Genomic DNA, 9,953 nt, shown 5'->3' with positions numbered 1-9,953 from the left:
ATCAGGCCGGCACGGTTGGCCCGCTAAGCATGGTTTTCCTGAAATCTATATATACTCTTTTTTTTACGATGAAAAAGGAGTTTTGTTTTAGTATTTCAAAAATTGATAGAGTTACAGTCGTCGTGGAGAGACAAAAGATCCTCGACACATGACGGTCCTAGATGTATCCACATACCCATGATACACTCTATGCGACTATAATTTGCCAAGCGGTCGGCACCCCTATTATGCTCCCTACTTAATTTCCGGGGAATAAACTCCCCGTTCCTCATCAACGCCTTAATTCAACAAACCTCTCACTAACATTGCCTGCTGTAAGGAAGCACGGAAAAATAACAAATACTCATCCGTGAAAAGTAGGCGTGAAATAACCGATGATCTTCGACAAATCTTAATCCCTTCCAATCCTTCCTTGGCCATGGGCTTACTAAATAGAGCAGATAATACCCAAGCCTATATTTCCGGGGGCATTTTCGCTCTAAGGTTTACCCACTTGGTTGAAAGTAACTTGTGGGCATTTTCTTCCTTGACACGTGTATTACTTCGGGATATAGGGGGGTAAAAACCAGTGTGTGGCTGTGTGCTTTTGATTCAATTTTTTTGAACTTCATTGCTTCATCGTTGTGTAGCCGCCGTGTAGCTCTAGTGTTTGCTTTTCTTTTGGGTGTCGTTCTGTCATGGAAGCAGCTAGAGCATGCAGCTTTTTAATCTTTTTGATCGCCGTTCTAGCGTGTAGGCTGTTTGAGCATGGGGCTTTTCTATCTTCCTTCCTTTTGTATGTGCCGCTCTAGCGTGCAATGCCTTGGGTTTATGTGGCAGAAAAAATGTACGTGGGTGTTTGCATGGCATGAGAAGCACGTATGTCGGGGTGTGCGTCTGCGTGTAAGTACGAGGCGAGAGAAGTACGTTGTCATTTTAGCTGTGCATGCATGTGGTCTAGTGTGGACATGTCGTGTATCTGAGTGGACGACCAATCGGAACTGCCGGCAGCGGTGATCAGGCGATTCGCGAGCGGTTGCATATGCATGGGCCAACATGTGTTGTCCCTTGCTGCTGCCGCCGCATTACTGTGCGTCCCATGTGATTGGCTACGTTTGTTTGGCGGTCTTCTTTGGATGGATCCCTACATGGCCGGTGGTCATGTGCTTCATCTGGTCAAAGATAATGCGGACATGCCGTCTCATGCTAGTTAGATGTTAATCGTACTATTCGATTTGTTCATCTTCCCATCGTTTCCTTCTTCTTCCATATCTCTTCTTCTCGATGTCTCCGCTCTCGATGATCGTGGTGGTTCCGGAAGACTCCGGTCGAATCCTCCACCGCTAGCATCTATAAAAAGCTCTTCTTTCTCTTCTCCGTGGCCATCGTCTCTCGCTTTCACTCCGTTTGCCGCCTCGCAGGGCGTCCGCCTGTGAAGGAGGTGGTGCACGGAGGAAGATGAATAAGGAGGCGGGTGTGTGCGGGGGTGAGGGACTGTGGCGGAAGTGCACCAGGCTGTGGGAAGCCCAAGCTTTAAGGATGTCTCGCCACTGGCGATGAGCAAGGAGGAGACACAACGGCGTCACTGTCGTGCGCTCCGCGGCTCGCGCCAGGAAGCGACGGAAGTGCTTCAGGATCTTGTGCGCCGCTCCTTCTGCTACGACATCCAGCGTGCGCAACGCGTTGACGGCGAGGGTGGGTCTTCTTGGCATCCTGGTGTGCGTGCATGCCGTGGTTCCCCTTGGTGCCGGCGAGGATTGGGCTGCTGGTTTTGCGTCGTCGAAACGGAGAGGAAGCGGTTGGTCTTGAGCGCAGCTAAGCGGCGCGGGACCGAGTGGAGCAGGAGCTGGCTATGGTCGGGCGAGTTCGGCTGCTGCGGATGAGCAGTTGCAGCTGCTCGACGGAAATCATTAGCTTGGCGGAATATTGTTCTACTTTCTTAATCCCCACGCCACGCATGCGACCTCGCTCTTCGCCCTTCTCTCCATGTAACGGTGACGGAGCCATTTCCTTCCTTGGTTAGGCGAGGGCGCGAGGCCAGCCAGGTCACAGCAGCACGCGGACGAGGGCACGTGGCGCGACAGTGCTATCTCCGGTCTTCTACCCCGAAAGGACGGAGGAGGAGGCTCTCAACGATTCATGAAGGGGTGGCGCGCGATGACTTGAGGGAGGCACGCGAGCTGCTCGCATCCTGGCACAACGCGCGCGGATGGTGCAGGAGTTTGCGCCACTGATCTGTCCCTTTTCCTTTACGGCTTTCCTTCTGTTCTTGCATCTGTGTTAAAACTTTCTGCCAAGTTATTGTTGATATGATCACACTTGATGGCACTGTTAAATCCTGACCTGTACCACAATAGAGAATGATAGGTGTTCAACCATGGACCAAACTCACTGCATGCTGCTTTTGTCTTATCAAGATGATATGAATGTGTTTGTTTGGTGTAAGATCTTGCTGCTGGCCACATTCTCCCAAATTCTTCCCCTCTGAATTTTCTGATCAAATTCATCCACATATGGCCAAAGCACTCCCTCTACTCACAATGAGGAAAAACATTCTTCACTGCATTTTCTAGCCCTTTACATGCATCTGTGTGTACTGCCAAAGGTGACACTGACCCTATGCATCTTTTCAACTGCATCATGAACCATGTCCATGAAACCTCTGTCTCTGACTGAAACAAACCAATAGCAATAGGGAACATCCAGTTGTGTCCATCTAAAGCATTGCATGCTGCCAATTCACCATTCCATTTGCCTGTCAAAAAAGATGAGTCTATGCTCAAATATGGACGGCACTCTGCTTTGAAGCCATCTATGCAAGGCTTTAAAGCCATAAAGAACTTGGAGAAAAAAACTCTACCATCCTCTATTACCTCAGTATCTATCTCCACAACACTGCTAGATGACCTCTTTTCACCTCTGCTTTGAAGTTATAAAGCATCCTAAAAGTATTTGCCCAATCACCATATAATTCTTTCATTGCCCTCTGTTTTGCTTTCCACACTGTGGAATACTTCACCTTAATGGGGTACTGCTTTTTCAAGTCTACTTTAAGTTTCTTTGTTGTAGTGTTTGGTTTCTTGGCTAAAATTGGAGTGATCTTTTCTGCAATCCAAAGTTGTGATGTCATGGTTGATACTCTCTGTGGACTTGTAATACAAGTATGTGGATTTGGGATTTGATTAACCCTAATGGTACTTCCATCATGTTGAATTAGCAGATATGTACCACTTGCAAGGCCTGACGCTTCCATCGAAACCTCTCCACCTTGCATAAAATTTCTTTCTGTCAGTCCACATAGTCTTGGCATCAAACTCATGTTTGACTGCATAAGTCTTGAAACACATCATAAACTCCTTTATGCTTGGGAACAACTTGCCTACTTCAATAACAGGATTTTCTTTGTCATACACACTTACAAGCTCATCTTCATGTGCATCATCTACATCATCTGCAACATCTTTCATCAGCTGTCCATCCACATCTTCACAAGCACCTCTGCTAGCATCATTAGGCAAACTAGATTCACCCCTCTCTTCCTCATCTTGATCATCTACTGGATCTACTGGAATGCCAAATTTTTTGGCCATCTCAGTGTCAGCCATTGGTGCAATGACCAGATCAGTAGTGTCTTCTAATAGTACTGAATTCCAATCAACACAAACAACCCTTGCAGCACCATCACAACCCTCTTCTACATCTTGATCAACACCCCCTATTACTGTCACTTCACCCGTAAACATGGGCGTTATCTGTCTCTGTGAGGCCCAATCATCATCTACCATCTGTGAAGCCAACTTTGAGGGCACATATCCAACCTTAGAATCTGATTTCAGATCAACGAGCTCTGCATGAAAGGTAGTCTGTTTGCTTGCCCAGCCGTCTTGCCGATCGATTTCATTAACCATCTCTTCACCATTCTCAATTCTCACATACTCACCCTTCCAATTATCAAACCGTAACAATGCTACCTCCTGCTCTGGACCCCCAAAAATGCTCTCCCCAATTTTCTCCACGACATTTCTCACGACCCTCTCTTCCATGCTTTGTATTTCCTGAGGATCAATCTCTGCACATTCAACCTCCCGTTTCACAATTGTATCTCTCTCTATGTCTCGCACGCTACCATCACCTAGCTTTGCCTTAGAAGGAAAGAATTCGGCAGTGAATTCGAATGTCCTACCCCTGTTTGTCAATGGCAGGCAATGTGAGCTAGCGGAAGCAGACGGCGCACAAATCGCATAGGGTGCAAAGGATGCAATACCTAGTCGACGTTGTTGTCTCTGGCGGCTCCATCGCGGTCAGCCCCCCTCCCCCGCACCCAAATCTGGATCAAATCGACCAAAAACATAGGAAACAGAGGCGATGCGGTGAGATCTAACTCGACAAGGGGAACAGGACAAGGGTTCAGGATTTACTCACCACAGCCGCCGTCGTCGCCGAGAATGACAGCTCCGCCGCTGCTGTCACCGAGAAAAAAAGCTCCGACACCGTCGCCGGCTCACCACCGAGAACGAACAGGAGGGAGCAACGGGTCACTGCTCACCTGATTCAGACAGGCACGGAGCCACATCTCACCTGATGCACTGCCAAGTGGGGCCGTAACTAGATGCTCTGTCAAGTGGGACCCACATATCTTAAACATAATCTCACTCCCGTTGACGACCATTTTAATCGCCCGAGTGGGCCTTGGCTATTTGGGCTTCTGAAGCGTTGCACTACAGCTATTTTCGTCAACCACGTCGCACTCCTTCCAATTCACGTGAATGTGTCGCATAGGAGCTATTGGCCCGTAAATAATTCCATGTCAGTTCTGTGAAAACTATGATGATTTGCTTGCAGATTGTTTAACATTGGAGAATCGGATTTGGTGCAGGCATTTGCAAGGTTCAACAAATGATGACCTTTACTGGCGAGGAAATGATGAAGGTGAGATCATAATTGTATTTCCACAACCACATTATCTAGAGATGATATTTGGATTAAATAGCAAGCTTGCTAAAGCCAGTCAAGCGCTCAGTGACAATTAGCTTGTGTACTGATTCTTTAGTGCCTGGTTAGATCTCTGTGTTGCTGAAGGACAAGATTGTAGGTCCAGAAAGCCATTTCATTATTTACGAAATTGCATACAATGCATTGGATAAATCCATGAGTTTGAAGCTCAAAGAATATATTTTGAAGGTATGCAAACAACAACATGTACTAATCTTTCAGATTGTTTGTTAGGTCTTTCGATTTGAACATTTGTCTAGATTTTTTTTATATGGGTATAGTCGTTTTAGAAAGGGATATGATTCTTTTATCCTAAGAATCTTGATATCCGGTTGGTCACAGAACATGATATTTGGACGCATCCTACTATGTGACACATTGTGATCATCCTCCATAAATATTTTCCCCTTGGTCATTTCTGTACATAAAAGTGTGATACGACACCTATAGAAATTGCTGCTGATACTTGGAAGGTCATATTTACACTAATACGCAGATGCGGCTTTATCATTTTGAACCATGTATCAGGTTAGCGTACTGTTAGTATCATGTTTATCCATTCTTCTTTGCGTAAACTTCAGAGATATCTGTATTATACTGAAAGAATCAGCGAATTGTTCACTTGAAACTCTTTAAAACTTTGAGGGCGGTGTTTATTTACCTTACTTAGCAATTGTAAGGGTATCCCGTTAAACTACTTGCTCAAATTCTGTATTCTATTACTGTTAAAGGTCATCCGCAAGTAGAACATTCCAGTACCTCTCTACCGGTGTTTGGCCTGAATCTGAATAATTAAATCTCACGACACAGTTACACAACATAAGTTGGAAGTAATGTGAGCTTGCTTGTTTCGTTCTGCTTGATATATGTTGCCAAGATTTGTCTTTGTCTCCTTTGTGCACCCATAGTTTTCTACCCTCCTCTCATCATCAGGTATAAGGGGAGTTGCGTCCCTGGTAGAGGTGCAGATCAAGGAGGTCGACAAATGGGATGAGGTTGGTTGATGTTCACTAAGGAGGAAAAAGGTGCATGTCCCGGTTTTTTGGTGATGGCAGCGGCATATTTCCTTTAGTGAAGGAAGGAATCCTCTGCCAGAAGCTTGGGACAGGTATGACTGAGCGTCTTATTTGTTAGTGTTGCTAGCTCGGGGAAATGCATGCCGAGTGGTTGTTGGCTTGTTGCATGTATATTATTGCTACATTATTAAATTCATTTTAGGTGAGAGAAAATGTTTTTTGTTTCCTACATCATTGTTTCAGTTAGTAGTGAATATTGATGATGCGCGCCCATGAAAACTTTTTTGACATCGTTGAACTGTATCTCGTCATTTGACAACTTTGATTTCTGATTAGCGTGTCGATCCCCACCAATATTTATGTCAAAAAGGAAATTTAATTGGAATTTGAGACTTTCTACACCAAAAATATTCTTTTAAACAAGGGTATTAGTGCGTGGATGGCAGCTCAGGATCAACCTCATAAAAATCTTATATTCCCTGAGGAGGTTCTACCACGTGAAAACGCTCGGTTTACTATCCTGCTGAGATTAAATATCCATATCCCAAGTGTCCAGGCTGATTCCTGTTTTTCTTTATTTCTTTTTCATTTTCATCTAATCTTCACTGACCAAATTCTTACATCACTGATTCAGTTTTAGTTTTTCACTCAGACATACAATTTTTAGTGTTGTTAATCCATACATAGTAGTATCTGTAACTTGATGTTATCGTATCTTTCATTCAAGATCTTGTGCAAAATTACATGCATATTTTCCTTTGCCGTAGACCCATGTTGATTTCTGGACCCAAATTTTAATGTGTCTCTTGCAGGCGACGTAAAGGCTAGCTACTGTGATCAAGGAAATTACATGTATTTGTGTGGTTTGTTCCTGCTATTGATCGGTGCTACTAAATGCTATATAAAACTTATAGTTGTGCATAAAATGCCTTGATATGCAAATAGCCCACTTAAAATAAATGGCTTGCGCCATTTGGCATTAGATGTTGACATGCCAAACACTTTGCCGCCTATGATAGTCTATATTTGTATTGCCATCAGTTATCTCATTTTTTCAATAATGAAAAAATACTTGCTTTGGTTTTTTGGAATAATGTTCAGGAAGTTGATGACGAGTTAGCAAAACAGTTGGAAATGTCGCTTTCATTAGACAATGACATGCTAAAGGCGCCACTGCCTGATGTAGTCTTTGGACTTCAGCTATCTCATATGTACAACAACAAGATTTGTCGCTTCGGTTTTTTAGAAGAATCTTTGATAAGTTGGTGAAGAATTACAGCTCCGAGTTCGTGTTGAGTGTCTCTTCCACCTGGTGTTCGAGTCGCCGGAGGCACATCTTGGCGTTTGTCGCTGGAGGCTGTTTGGCGTATGTCGCCGGAGGCAGCACCAACATGTACCAAATGTTGTTTTCTTATTTTATAATCGCCTTGATGTCCACAAAAATAATTTTTTGTATGAGTTTTGGTCGGGCTTGACAATTTATTTTGCTGAGAATACAAACTGTGAAGCCACTATTTTCATACTGTAGTTGTAGATGTACATCCTTTATTCTCGCAACAGTTAATTCTAAGGCCATTCATATCGTTGCAGATTTTGCCTATTCTCTGAGATGGATGATGATGAGCGGTGCAACCGAAAATTCAGAGCTGGTCTTTACACACTTCAGTGGGTAAGTGAAGTTCCAGTTTTTCTTCTTTCCCCTATTACTGCTCTGTTGTACAGAGAGCGGTGAGTTTATATTAGCTAAATGTTAGATTGGAATGTAGGAGTAGCATGACAACACCAAGGTAGAGACCTGAAGAGAAGCAAAGGGATGGACCAAGGAAACTAGAACTGCGCTGTCGTGATGTGGGTTGTGTCGTCTTCATCCATCTCCATGGAGGTATATATACATAGGTTAGGTATAGGAAAGGAGACCGTCTCCATGGAACTCTGACTGATGTGTAATGTCCTCATAGGACCTGACCGTTTACAAAGGGAGTACTTGAAAATAGATTCTTTATAAATTGTTTAGTTCCATCAGTCGTATAACCTAAATTAGCAATTAGGTATCTAAACAGTGTAGTGTAACCATTGCGCTTGCTGCAGTTTTACTTTAGTGTTGAAATGTTTTTGTTAGCTTGTTTTGTACTACGAAATATTTTTGTTTTCCCAGCCATTGTTTTCTAAATCCTATCAACATATTACCTGATATGGCCTTTGAAGTTTCTGTTTTATAACGAGCTTTGCACCGGTCAACTTGAGTATGGTATGGTTTATTCTTTTCTGTTGCGGTTATTCCAGAGAAGTTTAGAGCTCCACAACCTTCTGAAGACTTAGCAGAGATGAAACAATCAATCAGTTGAGATGCATCACATGATCTTTTTCTCTTGACATTGATGGGTATTGAACCCATAGATCAGCTTATCAATGGAACTCTTATCGGTGTTGAGAAGGTGTCACAAAAACTCAAGAGCAGTTTTAACATGGTCCCTGATTAACTCTTACCTTCTTACCTATTATGTGAAGGGGGTAAGAGGCACCTTGTTAAAATTAGCCAAAACTCAAAAACAGGGTGATTAGCTAAGGAAAGAAGCTAAGAAGCATCAGGAAGGACTTTTAGGATGGTACCGCGGTCAAATGCATCCTAGGATAGGTACTTTAAGAATTATGGTGTGTTCTTCTCCTTTTTTGTTTACCTTAGCCACATAGGTTAGCCTCAATTTATTATTGTCCTTCTGTTTAGAGTAGATATAGAACTGAGACTTACCTATGTTTTTTTGATAGAAAGACTTACCTAGGTTGTGAGAGCTGTTGATGATGAGTCTATTAAAAGTCCTTGCTACATGCACCATTTGTCTCTGTAAACAGCATAACTAAGGCCATATGGTTTCCAATGTGACTAAGATCTAAATTATTGCCGAGTGTAGTTTCTAAAGCATAGAGTTGCTGAAAAGTTGAAATACATCCTTAACTGCTTGTACATCTTATACAAATATGTTTTTTCAAGCTCAAATTTCTTAGCGTGATAACCATATTTTCAACTAAAAAAATGCTTCCTTAATTGGTCTGTACATGTTATACAAATATGATTTTTTTAAACTCACATTTTTCACCGTGATAAACATATTTTCAATATAGCATGATTTAACACATGGACTTTCTACTACCAACATCTAATGTCCTTGGAAAATGTATCTATTTTCATCGACAACATGGCTTTAGCAGGTCTCTGCGTCATTTGGCGCAACGGGTCAACTAGTAATGCATCAGCAACAAACAGGAATAGAAAGGGAGACGATGGATCGCCTTGTTTTAGCCCTCTTAAAAGAGAAGAGAGAATGACTACAATAGTTTACCATTGAACTTGACAGAATATTTAACCAAAGAACACAAGTCATAATACGATTAACCCAAACCGGAGCAAAGCCCCGTTTGAGAAGAGCTTTCTCCAAAAGATTCAGTGGACAAAGCCTTGGATAAATCCAATTGTACGCGCGTAAAGCCAGGGATCCCTGATGCAAAGTCTGTATATGGTGAATGCACTCGAATGCAATGATAGCATTATCCGAGGTCAACCGTCCAGGAATAAAAGTACTCTGATTATCTGAAATAAGATCCATGAGCAAAGGGCATAGCTATTCATCGTGCACTTCGAAACTGTTTTGTATATTACATTAAACAAATTGATGGGTCTAAAGTCCTTTAGTTCTTTAGGATACTGAACATTAGGGATAAGAACAATTGTCGTGTCATTCACGCCATCCACCATAACTCCTGTTTCAAAAAACTCAAGTATCACTGCAATTATTTTCACCTTAATCACAAACCAATTACGTTGAAAACCGCGTGGGGAACCCATTTGTACCTGGCTCCTTAAGAGGTCTAGTCTAAAATAATGCATCAGATATCTCCTTATCTGTATAAGGCTCACACAGCGCAACATTCATATCATTAGTCACCTTAGGCATAATACACTCCAATATC

This window comes from Triticum dicoccoides, chromosome 6B (assembly GCF_002162155.2).
Source record: "Triticum dicoccoides isolate Atlit2015 ecotype Zavitan chromosome 6B, WEW_v2.0, whole genome shotgun sequence".
NCBI classification, from domain to species: domain Eukaryota; kingdom Viridiplantae; phylum Streptophyta; class Magnoliopsida; order Poales; family Poaceae; genus Triticum; species Triticum dicoccoides.
This window is presented reverse-complemented; position numbering follows the sequence as displayed.